Genomic DNA, 12,711 nt, shown 5'->3' with positions numbered 1-12,711 from the left:
ATAGAGAGAAATTCTCCCTCTCACATAACACTAGAACCAGGGGTCATCCCATGAAATTGATTGCCAGGAAACTTAGGACCAGCAAATGGAGGTACTTTTTCACACAACGCATAATCAACTTGTGGAATTCTCTGCCACAAGATGTGGTGACAGCGAACAACCTGGATGGCTTTAAGAGGGGTATAGATAACTTCATGGAGGAGAGGTCTACTAGTCAGCTACTAGTCAGAGGGTTAAAGGCCACCTTCAGCCTGAAAGGCCGCATGCCTCTGGGTGCCAGTTGCAGGGGAGTAAAAGCAGGAGAGAGGGCATGCCCTCAACTCCTGCCTGTAGGCTCCCAATGGCATCTTGTGGGCCAATGTGTGAAACAGGATGCTGGACTAGATAGGCCTTGAGCCTGATCCAGCAGCGCTGTTCTTATGTAGCTGATATTGAGAGGCATCATGCCTCTGAGGCTGGAGGTGGCCTGTAGCCACCAGACTAGTAGCCATGAATAGACCTGTCCATGAAATAGACCTGTCCTCCATGAAATGAGGACAGGTATATAAACACTGCCTTTAACTGGTGTTGCTGCTTTTATTTAAGTAAACTGAGTGTAACAGTTCCTATGATGCCCCTGCATATTATCCAGAAATATTTGATGGCAGACCTGCAAAACTAGTAGCTCATGGTGGCTTCCCAATCCCCAATTTTTGCTGTTCCAGGAAGGCAGTCCATAGAGCTTTAATGAGCCAGCCAACACACATGGCTGGTGGGCTGTAAGAGAGCTGTGATATGCTAGGTGGACAGACCAGTCCTATGAGTTGTTGACTTTTCATCTAGAGATGAGACTTCTCCCACAGTAACAATGCTGAGAGAAGAGAACACTGCTGAGATCCACACCTCACTGCTCTGCAGGTCACTTTTCCTGAGGTGGCAAGCAAGATTCTGCACAGCTGTGGGAGGAAAGAGAGGAGACTGGACAAAGAGTGGAAAAATGAACAACAAGGCAATAACTGCATCCTCTCTTTGTGGCCTTTTAGAGCAATGGTCAGCACCTCCAAACAAACACATGGCAATACCACCTATGCTATTTTCTTCTGTCTCCCAGTCAGACACACTCTCCCTCAAGTCCTAAATGTAGAAAGGGCGGTGAACAAAACTGACCATTATGAAATGGCAACTTATCAAGTATAACTTGATGGTCCCTAACTCAATGCCTTTAGGCATGATAGTAAAATGGATCTTCCATTCTATACCTTTAAAGGCAGTATGCCTTTAAGGACCAGGTTCTGGGGACAGATGGAGGTGGCTGGTGCCTTCAGATCCTGCCTGTGAGCTTCTCAGAGGCATCTTGATTCACCAGTTGCTGAAAAGAGAATGCAGGACTAGATTAGTCTTTTGGTCTAATTCAGCACAGATGGAGTATTATTTACATCATATTGTTTTATGTGTTTTGTTGTTGTGAACAGCCCTGAGCAGTAGTGCAGTGGAGGGGCGGGATAGAAATATCTTGAAAGAATGAACGAACATACGAGTGAATAAATAAAGTAGCAAACTAGTTGTGGTGAACCAGGGGAAGATTTCCTGCCCTGGACATCTTGCAAGGTCATTAAAATTTCTCAGTAGAGCTGCCACCAGTCTCCAATGAGACAAATAACCTTAAAAATCATTCCTGTTCTATGTAGAAACCCGGGTGAACTCAAAACATAGCAAAATGCCTCAAAAACCTCTTTAAGAGTGTGAAAGCCAGAGTGGGCACATAGGGAGACAGAACTGAGCAAGTTTCCAGCCCAGATCAAGTTTAAAACAATCAAAATCCAGTTTATTTAAGTAAATATAAAAAGCAGGACAGTTTACAGGCAAGGTAAAAAGATTAAAATGCACAAGCGAGGTACCTTACTTCCTGTCTAGTGTTAGACAGGAGGATCAGTAGATCCAGGTCTTAAGTTGCCGTTCACAAAGCAAAAGCTGGCATCATGGTGAACTCTGCACGCTTCTAGGAACCATGCAGCATGGACTCAGCTAACACAGAACATAACACTGTGGAATCAGCAACCTCAAAATCCCCTCTGATTACTACCTACACAAAAAAGTTGGTGGTTTTTTTTCCTTTATAGGGAAGAAGGTTGCAAATCTACTGTCTAGTACAGAAATAGGTACCACCCAGGTGTTAATTACAATCTTCTCCTTGGAGATAGGCAGACATCTTAGCAGAATGGGGGCGGAGGTACACCTAGGTAATTTTGGAGCCTAAAGGTCTTTGGAGGCCCCCCTCCCCTGCAAATTAAGTATCATCATGCTCCACTGGATGACCATACCACCTGGGACAGACTAAAGAGGATTTGGGGGCCCCAGATGATGTGGAGGCCCTGGACTTCGGCCTGCAAGTCCAAGGATAAGAGCACCTCTGAATGGGGGTTCAATTGCTCAAATGATTCAAAAGCTTAATGTTTCTCCCTGATCATGGTATGTTCTTAGACAATAAGAGCATCCAATTGGTATGAGGTCTAGGTACTTCACACTTTGAGTCTTTTCCTGCCATACAGAAATGCCACGGGGGCTATATGCCTCACAACGGGCAGTAGTAAATACAGAGAGAAAAAGCAAATCTTTTAGAACTGAGGGAAGTTCTGATATGAAACTTACATGAGTCTTTTGGGTTGGACAAAGGCCCATTCGGTTACTCAGTAGCTAGCAAGAGCAACATCTTGGATTCCACATACATGGTCTGGGGTTAAGGACGTTAGCCAGGCAGCAGCAAGGTAAGAAGCCATGCTGCAGCAGTCCCTCCCCTCCCCACCCATGAAGGTAACAACGGAAAGGGCCATTAGTAAATGACCATTCATATACATTGTAGGTCCCACAGTTTTATAAGAAATTTCCATCCTAGTAGTGTAACTGCTCAGCCAAAATGGGACAGAGAGATTGTTCATCAGACTATGAAATGCGTCCTCTGAATATAAAGTGATTTGGGGGTGATTTTTCTGGGGATTGTTCCAAAAGGGTTGAAAATTTTTCAAGTCTTATTATAGTGATCTCTGATTGGCTCAGATTGCAGATGTGACCAATAGAGGAAGCACCACCATCACTCTAGTGGGCTACATAGTGTTGTGATATCATAATGTTGCGATAGCATCACAGTCAGTACAATTCCTGACTGACATATTGTGCAATGTTATGCAGTGGAATGTAACATGTGCAAAGTTGCTGGTGCTGCACAAGCATGAACTTTGCACAGAGTTGCAGAACAGTGCAGCCATTATATAATATAAATGTTACATTCCACCACATGCGTAATGTTGCACAGTATGTCAGTCCCTGATTGGCTGGAGTGGAGTCACTCAAGGAAGATGAAATCGGAAAGTGGCTACCAAAGCAGCATGGGGCAGGGGGGTGGGGTGCAGTGGTTGTGAATAGCTGCACACACAAAAACAAATGCAAGATCAAGGGCTTTGGGGCAGTATTTCACACCCTCTCATCTCTAGTGTTGAGGTAAAGATTTAATCTTAAAACATTACATTCACCACAAGCCAGTGTGCTTTCAACCATACAACTATTCTCTTTCTGAATCTAAAATTCCTTTAATTTTGGGTGCAAGGACATTCATCTGGAATATGAAAGAATATTTGTTTTCTGAGCATTAGGCTTATTCATCACTCACAGAGAGTTCTGAGACTACTGACTGTACAAAATCATTTTTCCTATGTATTGGAGATGCTTTGCTTGTCACAGGGCCTTGAAACTCGTCAGTTTTCATCAACAGACCCTGACAACATGGGGGAAAAAAATGAGTCACCTGAAGGGAGCAGAGGGCATGGCATTTCAAGAGTGATCTCTGAAGACTGATTATGCCTTGTCCTTGACACCCTGCCAAGGGCTAGATACAAAGAACATTTGGGATGTAATGGAGCCTACAAATCACTGCTTGCCTAGAGTCCTGCTCAGACCACAAGAGGATGGCTTGCTTGACTTTAGCTCAGTTTTTATTACACGCTGTAAACTTCTGACTGTTCTGATATGCATTGTCATTGACTGGCGTCTGACAGGGTTGTCCAAACTGATTGCAGTCAAAAATGCTCCACTGAAGCTCACAGGAATGAATTAGAAACATGGCTATGGCGGGCCTTTATCAATCAAAAGCGGGATAGAAGTACGCCACATGGAACATGCTAGGAAACAGGACAACCATTCATGGCCTCAGTGCCCTATAAAAATTTTAAAAGCTGGTCCCACTTTAGGAGAATTGCCACAGTAATGAACTGCAAAATGGTTTGCAATAAAATATAAGCTACATGTTATGAAATTCACACTATAGCTGAGAAGAAAGAAATCCTACGACTCCCTGCTTGGAATGTAATTATTTTTGTAGCAACCAATTTAAATAATATTGTGACACAGAATGGAAATTAACAGAAGTCTAGCTATCAAACAAGAGATAAACTCAATCTCAGCTGCATGAATATTATAGATGTTCAGTTGATGGTATTCTTAAACTGGGATGCTTGATTTATATACCCCTATTTTAAAATTGTGTTGTTCATCTTGAGAACAGCAGTATAAATGAGAGAGAGAGAGAGAGAGTGCTGCTGGTGGGTGGGTGTGGGGGGAGAGCGAGAGTGAGAGCGAGAGAGAGATGTTGACTCAAAATCCTGGATGAATTGCTGGATTCTGACCATAATAAAAATTGACTGACTGATTGGTCCTGGATTAACTTTCTGATTTAACTTTCTCTCTAATAGATACTTTTCCTCTGAGAGAAATTGCAACACTGTGTTAGCCACACTAGATCCATGCTAAAATAGGAGAAAGCTAGTGGGGCTTTGCAATCTAACCAGTGATACTTTTATTCTATGCATATTTATCCTATGCATATCCTATGCAGGACTGGGGACCACGGGGGGTTACTTGGCAGTTTCCTGGACGCCATCTGCCGGAGCTTGCTGCTCAGAGCTATTTAGGGTGCTGCCAGTGGCCCACCAGAAGCCTGCAGGAGAGGCAAGAAGGAGGAACATCTGCCCTCAGGCAGACCACAGGGTGAGGGACTGGGTGCCTGCCTGTCTGCTTCTGCCCCCCCCCCCACTTACTATCTGCCCCTCCTGGACAGGCTGCTGGACTGTGGTGAGGCTTTGCAGGACTGGGGCCCACAGGGGGTGACTTGGCAAATTCCTGGACTCCATTTGCCAGAGCTTGCTGCTCAGAGCTATTTAGGGTGCTGCCAGTGGCAGTGGGTCCACCACTGGCGGGGTTGCCCCTTTGGGAGAGCCACTTCTGGGGACAGTGAGGGTGAGGGCCAGGCCTACTGGCCCAGGTATTTGTATGTGGGAGAGGGCATTTAATAGTGGGGCATTTAGTCCTGGGTGAGACTTCTTGTCTTTCATATCTTTCAATTTACTAGCATCCGATCTAATCCTGGCGATTTTATTTTCTAATCTAATCTTCCATTTAGGTGATGTACTACTTGCTTTTTTTACAGGTCCACTGATCTTATATCTGAGCTCTTGTTTTGTTTTTGTTGCTGCACTGTGCATTAGTTCATTTGTTTCTTGCAAATTATTGGTTGTTATTTCCGCAAGTGCAGCACTGACATCTTTTAATGCCTGAGCAAGTTGTTTTTTGGCAACTGTTTTTAGAGCTGGAAGTCGAACCCTGGTGGTTGTTTGGTTCATCTGCTCAGTTATTTTTTTGCTTTAGTTTTTGTTGCTTTTCTGTTAAATGGCATTCAGGTTTTTGAGGTGAAGGCAAAGGGGAGGTTGCCTGGTTTTGATTTTGAAACAGTTCAGCAACAGTGGCATCCTCTATTTCCAACACCTCCTCCACCTGCGCCTGAGCAGCTTCTTCAGTTGGTGGTAATTCTTCTTCCATATCTTGAGCATGTGTTGCTCTTTGCAATTCTTCCAGCTCAACTTCTGTGAATACTTTATTTCTTATTATGAATCTTCTCTGGTCTGCTAGTCTTTGTTCTGTTATTTCTATATTTGGATGCTTCTCTTTCAAAATTTGGTACATTCTTTTTAAATAACCTCTTCTAGTTGGACTAGACTTGTCATAGCAGATCATTATTTCCTTGTTGTCATTTTTCGTATATATATTTTCGGTTAAGCGACGTTTCTTCCAGTAACCCTGCAGTCTCCAGCCCTGGTTGCTCAACTGAAGATCCTGAGTCCTGTAGCCCACTTGCCACCAGATGTTCAGGGACTCCAGAACCTGGCATGGTCCTTTTTGACCCGGGCGACAACCGATCCGGTATAGATTTATTAAACTTACGTCTCACCTCATTGTTGATGGAGAGGCACTCTTCGTCTGGCTCCTCTGGTGAGACCTGTGCACTATGGTTGGGCCTCTGGCATAGCTCTCACCTTCCTCAGAGCATGCAAGCCCCACAACCACGCCAAGGTAGCGCCTCACTGGGGGATGATGATGATGATGGTGATCATTATCATTATTATTATTTTACATTTTATTTCCTGCTCTTCCTCCATGGAGCCCAGAGCGGTGTACTACATACTTAAGTTTCACCTCAGAACAACCCTGTGAAGTAGGTTAGGCTGAGAGAGAAGTGACTGGCCCAGAGTCACCCAGCAAGTATGGCCGAATGGGGAGTTGAACTCGGGTGTCCCTGGTCCTAGTCCAGCACTCTAACCACTACACCATGCTTTAAGCTTGGGGAGCAGTGCCGACCACCCTTTGAACCTCACCTTGCTCCTCTGTAATGCCAGCTCAGTCCAGAACAAATCAGAAACCATCCATCGTTTGATTCTGGATGAAGGCACCGACCTGGTATGTATTACAGAGACCTAGTTGGGGGAGGCTGGTGGCCCGGTCTGGTCCCAGCTTCTCCCTCCAGGATACTCTGTTGAGGAGTGGCTGAGGGACCATGGGCGGGGAGGTGGAGTGGCTATGATCTATATGAACAATATCTCCCTGACCAGGATCCCTGTTGAGGTGTCGGACCATATCAAATGTGTGTACTTAAGTTTGGGGACCAGGGATAGACTGGGACTTTCTGTTGGTGTACCGATCGCCCCACTGCTCAAACAAGTCCCTAACTGAGCTGATGGACTTGATGTCAGGATTGGTGTTGTGGTCCCCAAGGCTTGTGGTGCTGGGGGACTTCAATGTTCATTTTGGGACCAAATTGTCCGGGGCAGCCCAGGAGTTCAAAGTGGCCATGATGACTATAGGCTCTATGTCGTAATCTGTTGGATTCGAGTCGAGTCTTTCTCCACTTGCACTCCAGTCATCTACCTCGCTGCTTAAGCCCCTGTAGTTCTTCCGTATACCAAGGGGCCAATTTTGAAGTGGATCAGGGAGGATGCTTAGGAGTGATCTTGTCTACTTCTCTGGTGAGTTTGCTGTTCCAATTTTCCACCAGGGCATCGACAGGATCACCAGCAGAGCCAAATCCCTCCAAGACTTCTTGAAATCCTATTGGATCCAATAACCTTCTTGGGTGGACCATCCTAATAGGTCCCTCACCCCTGCAAAGGTGGGAAGTGACTGTAAGTCCAACCTTAACCAGATGGTGGTCCATCTATGACAATGGGGAAATCACAGGAGTCCCCATCCACAGTACACCACCCTGATCAGAGTGAAAGACCAAATCAAGCGTGTGACCTGCAATGTGCGTCGGTCCTGAGACCACTTGGGATAGGCCTATCCAAAGGTTCCAGATTCTATGTTACAGCATAGAGCACATTTGAAGATCTATGCTCAGGCGATACGTGTGGCAAAGAAGCAATTCTTTTCTGCCCATATTGCATCTGCAAGTTCACATCCAGCAGAGCTGTTTAGGATTGTGAGAGGGCAAGTATGTGCCCCTCCTCCATTGAATCAGAATTTGGAACCTTTGATTACCCACTGTGACGTGTTTAATGAATTCTTTGTGGGGGAAATATCTCGTATTCAGGCCAACTTATATTCCTTCTCCACAATTACTTCAGTGTCTGATGTGGAGGTGTCCAGCGACTCCTCTTATGTGGTTAAGTTGGATTAGTTCCACTTTGTGACTCCTGAGGATGTGGATGAGCTGATTGGAATGGTACAACCTACCACCTGTTCTCCTGACCCTTGCTCGACATGGCTTATACTATCTGGCAGGGGGGTTGCGGTAGAAGGCCTGGTAGAGATTATAAATGCATCTTTGAGGGAAGGCAGGATGCTTCCTTGTTTTAAGGAGGCAATTATTTTTATTTATTATTTCTCTGTGTAAACCGCCCTGAGCCATTTTTGGAAGGGCGGTATAGAAATCGAATAACTAACTAACTAACTATTAGAAATGCTTAAATGCCTGCTGAAATAAAAACCTCCTCATCTCTGACAACTTTTTAAAAGTCTTTAAAGACGCACCTATTCACCCAGGCTTTTAATTAAATATTGTTTTAACAGTTTTAGGGTTGTTTTAAAATGTTGTCTTAAAAATTTAAATTGTAATGTTTTAATTTTTGCTATGTCATTTATTTTGCTTTAACTACTGTTTTAAGTTTTTTGTTGTCATTTATTTTAACTAATGTTCTAGCTTTTTGTTTGTTTGTTGTAAACTGCCCAGAGATGTGAGTTTTGGGTGGTATAGAAGTGTGTTAAATAAAGTGAAATGAAATAAAATAAAATAAAATAAATAAATTTACCTGGAAGTTAACTTCCCCTGAGTTTCATAAGAACCAGTCCCAAATAAGTATGCATAGGAATATATATAAATCTTAGTAGAATGAGACATAGGCTGCAATCCCATATACACTTACTTTGAGTAAACCCCAATGAAATAAGAAATCATTACTTCTGAGTAAACATGCATATATGTGCATTTTGGGGCTATATTCAGGAAGGTACAATCTCAAATGGACATTAAAGATGTCTGGATGGATCTCTGAAAACTGAATGAATGGGCGACAACACAAAAGTGCCCTCTATAAGTGTAAAGTGATGTACTGTATCTGCACCTGCACCTGCACCTGCATCATCATCATCATCATCATCATCATCATCAAATCACAAATTTTCTGAGGGGATCTGAACTGGCTGTGACTATACCACACAAAACAAGAGATAGAGCAAAATCTGTCTCAAAATAGTATTGATTTATGACATTTTCTTTTCACATTTGCTTCAAGGAGCTCAGGGAGGCATCCATTGGTGCAGGAGATTTGGTGCAGTGGTGCAGAGTGTTATCAGTATGCTGATGACACCCAAATCTATATCTCATTGTCAACATCATCAGGTGAAGGCATAGCCTTCCTAAATGCCTGCCTGGAGGCAGTGATGGGCTGGATGAGGGATAACAAATTGAGAATGAATCCAAATAAGACAGAGGTACTTATTGTGCAGGGTCAGAATTCACAAGGGTCAGAATTCACAAGGGTCAGAATTCACAAGACAATTGTTATCTGCCAGTTCTGGATGGGGTCACACTTCCCCAGAAGGATAAGGTGCAGCGTCTGGGAGTGCTTCTGGATCCAAACCTATCCCTGGTATCTCAGGTTGAGGTGGTGACCAGAGGATCTGTCTGTCAGCTTCGGCTGATGCCCCAGCTGCATCTGTTTCTTGGGATAAATCACCTCAGAACAGGGGTACATATGCTGGTAACCGCCAGATTTGACTACTGCAATGCGCTCTATGTTGGGCTGCTTCTGTACATAGTCCAAAAACTGCAGTAGGTACAGAATGCAGCAACCAGGTCTCTTTTGTGTAGAGACCATATTACTCCTATACTAAAAAGAACTGCACTGGCTAACAATAGGTTTTTGGGCAAAATACAAGGTGCTGGTTATAACCAATAAGGTCTCAAACAGCTTAGGCCTTGAGTATTTAAGAGAACATATTCTTTACCCTGAGCCCCATCACCCATTGAGATAATCCAGAAAGGTTTGACTGAAATTGCCACCAGCTCATCTGGTGGTTACGCAGGAGTGGGCCTTCTCTGCTGCTGCCCCACAACTCTGGAATGGTCTCTCTGTAGAAATTTATTTATTTATTTGATTTGATTTGATTTGATTTGATTTTTATACCACCCTTCCAAAAGTGGCTCAGGGCAGTTTACACAGAGAAATAATAAATAAATAAGATAAGATGGATCCCTGTCCCCAAAGGGCTCACAATCTAAAAAGAAACATAAGATAGACACCAGCAACATTCACTGGAGGTACTGTGCTGGGTTGAGTAGGGCCAGTTACTCTCCCCCTCCTCCTCCTTTCAAAACCTTCCCTCCACATTGGAAACTAGCATGTTAGCAGTGACAGCCTCTATAGGCATGTGTAGAACCAGTTCGAATCAAACCCAGTTCAATTCGAACTAGCCCAATTTGACCAGTTAGACCTTGAACCAGAGAGGCCCTCCCCTAAAGGGGGGCCTATCTGAGTGCGTACTGGGCCCAGTTTGGATTGAACTGGTTTAGTCCTGCTTGTAAAGTGGGGTCCATTTCCACATTACAAGCAAAGAGGGATTCCCTGCCTAAAATGGTGTTCCTGGGATGGGCAGGGGTGGGTGGGTGAGAGGACACCTTACCAGCTGTGGCAGCGGCAGCAGCCCCTCTTGGCCCCACCAGCCCTTCACCCCGTACAACAGGTCGGTGTGCAGGGGCGGGGGTTGCGCTGGCAGGGCCTCCAGGGAGCTGTCCCCGTCACTGCTGCTAAAGTGCCCTCTTGCCCACCCCTGCCTATCCCTCGAATACCATTTCAGGTAGGGAATCCCTCTTGGCTTGTGAAGGGGAATCCTTACCAGATTCCCCTTTACAAGCAAGGCACCAATCGACCCAGGTTGACTCAGTTCAACAGCACAAACCCAACTGCTGGCCGGTTCTAACAAACTGGTTTGTAGACTGGCAGCTTGGTTTGAATTTGGTTCGAATTTGAACCCAATAGCTGCTGGTGGTTCCATGCACACCCCTAAGCCTTTGTGTACCTGGGAAAGGGCATCCAATATACCCTGCAAAGTACACACCCTCCCACCCCTCTTCCTCTATATTTATCAAGTGGATGCAGCAGCAATTGCTGCTTTTTGTGTGGAGGAATGTTCAGTCTTACAAACCTCCACCTGACTCTGAAGTGGCACAGCCCAAACACACGTCTGCCACCGAAGTGAGAAACAGGCCCTAATTTCCAAGCCATACTAATAAGTTCATGAGATTCAAGCTGTTGAGACTCACAAAGTCTTCTAAATCCAACCAATGGAATCAGCAGGGACTTAAATGCCGTTTCCCCTCTATATATTTAAAGTTAGAAGACCACCCCCACTCTCCCAAGTTCAAAGTTATTATTGTAAGACCTATAAAAATTGGGTATGCAACTTTTTTTATTTCAGGCTTTTGACAGCAGAACTAAAGCTCTTTCAACACATTCTATAACCTCTGTAACATCACTGCTATTAAGCCAAACTACCATTTAGGAGGAAACAGCCTGTTATTTATCTAAATAATGTTTACAAATCTTTGCAAGCAGCCCAATATTTATAGCTTTTTTACTGAACAGAGACAAGTACTTTGTTCTAGCACATAAGAAGGGAAGTAATATTTCACAGATTAAAATATAACCCTTTAAAAACTCAGATTTTTCTTGATGCCTTCTAAAACAGCTGATATTTTTAACGTCAGTTACTGATGTATGCTACTATAGTCAATTTGCCTTCCCCCACCCCCAGAGTGAAATTGTTTTCTATCACCCTCCCAAGCTTACAAAGAATAAAATACAAGAGAGCCAAATAATAGTCATGCTGCAATGAAATGAATAAATGAATAATTGGTCACCTGCTACAATCCTGGCAGCCATGTTGGAGTCATTCATGGGATGGATGCACAGGTTTTTATTCCAAATAAATGGATCAATTTTAAATAAAACTCTGTGCTCTGTGTTCTCACACCTCAACACAAATTAGAATTAGGATTTGATACTGAAAACTGCACTGAACCGCTCCACCAGTTCAAATTAACAAAACAGGTATTTACAACTTGTTATCCACCAAGTGAAACACAGACGATGAGACATTTACAGACATTTACATTTACAGTGGTCTGCCCGGCGTTCAACAGCAGCAACAATAACCACATCACCTTCCCATTTTTGTGGTCCTAACCTATGGTGCAAAAAAGGAAGGTTCATAGCCAAATAACGGTTGCCATGCATGGCTGGCATGTGGGCTGCCATGCAAGTCCTGTCTCTCAGGACATGATTAGCTTATCCCCAATAGGAAATGTGAATTGCAGCAGCAGCAGAATTCCATACCCCAGTGTGCCATGTGTTACCCACCATAATGCACTGTTCTACACAGCTGTTAAAGGTACAGAAGCCCTGGATTCCTTAGTTTGTGATCACTCTATTTACCATTACTGAACTACCTATGCTTGTTGTGTGTTATGTCAGCTTGGAAGCACACTCTTTCCCCCAGAGATTGGATTCCACTGGTAACTGGCTGGTCCACATGGACTCCTGATGCTAAATCTAGTGAAATTCTCTTTCTGCTTCTTACCTATTCTCATTCTTTAGGTTGCCTTGAGTAGCTGGAACTTTTATAACTGAAGCATGAAGAGAATATCCAGCTCCAGAATTTTTAACAGTCACCTCTCCCTACTCAGAAAGTTGAATCACACAGATAAAAGCTGCCCCCCCAGGGGGGAGGAAGATGAAAACAGAACATTATTTCTCCTCTCTTGAAAATTTGTTTTGATAAATTTGCTGGTCAATTACCGAATAAACTTATAACTAACTTTGTTTTGATAAATGCAAGCATATTCTAATATTTTCA

At 43.9% G+C, this 12,711-nt stretch overlaps 1 long non-coding RNA gene across 1 annotated transcript in view; it reads right to left on the bottom strand.

The window, feature by feature from the left end:
- Positions 1-431: 431 nt before the first annotated feature.
- Positions 432-12,711, bottom strand: part of LOC128351258 (uncharacterized) — a 74,261-nt gene continuing 61,981 nt past the window's right edge. The window contains exons 5-6 of the long non-coding RNA XR_008319671.1: positions 1,239-1,348; positions 432-935 (exon numbers count right to left, since the gene is read on the bottom strand). This is a non-coding gene — a long non-coding RNA (uncharacterized LOC128351258). The remainder of the gene's footprint in view (positions 936-1,238; positions 1,349-12,711) is intronic.

This window comes from Hemicordylus capensis, chromosome 3 (assembly GCF_027244095.1).
Source record: "Hemicordylus capensis ecotype Gifberg chromosome 3, rHemCap1.1.pri, whole genome shotgun sequence".
NCBI lineage: Eukaryota > Metazoa > Chordata > Lepidosauria > Squamata > Cordylidae > Hemicordylus > Hemicordylus capensis.
The sequence above is the reverse complement of the archived record's forward strand: the minus strand, read 5'-3'. Positions and strand labels throughout refer to the sequence as shown.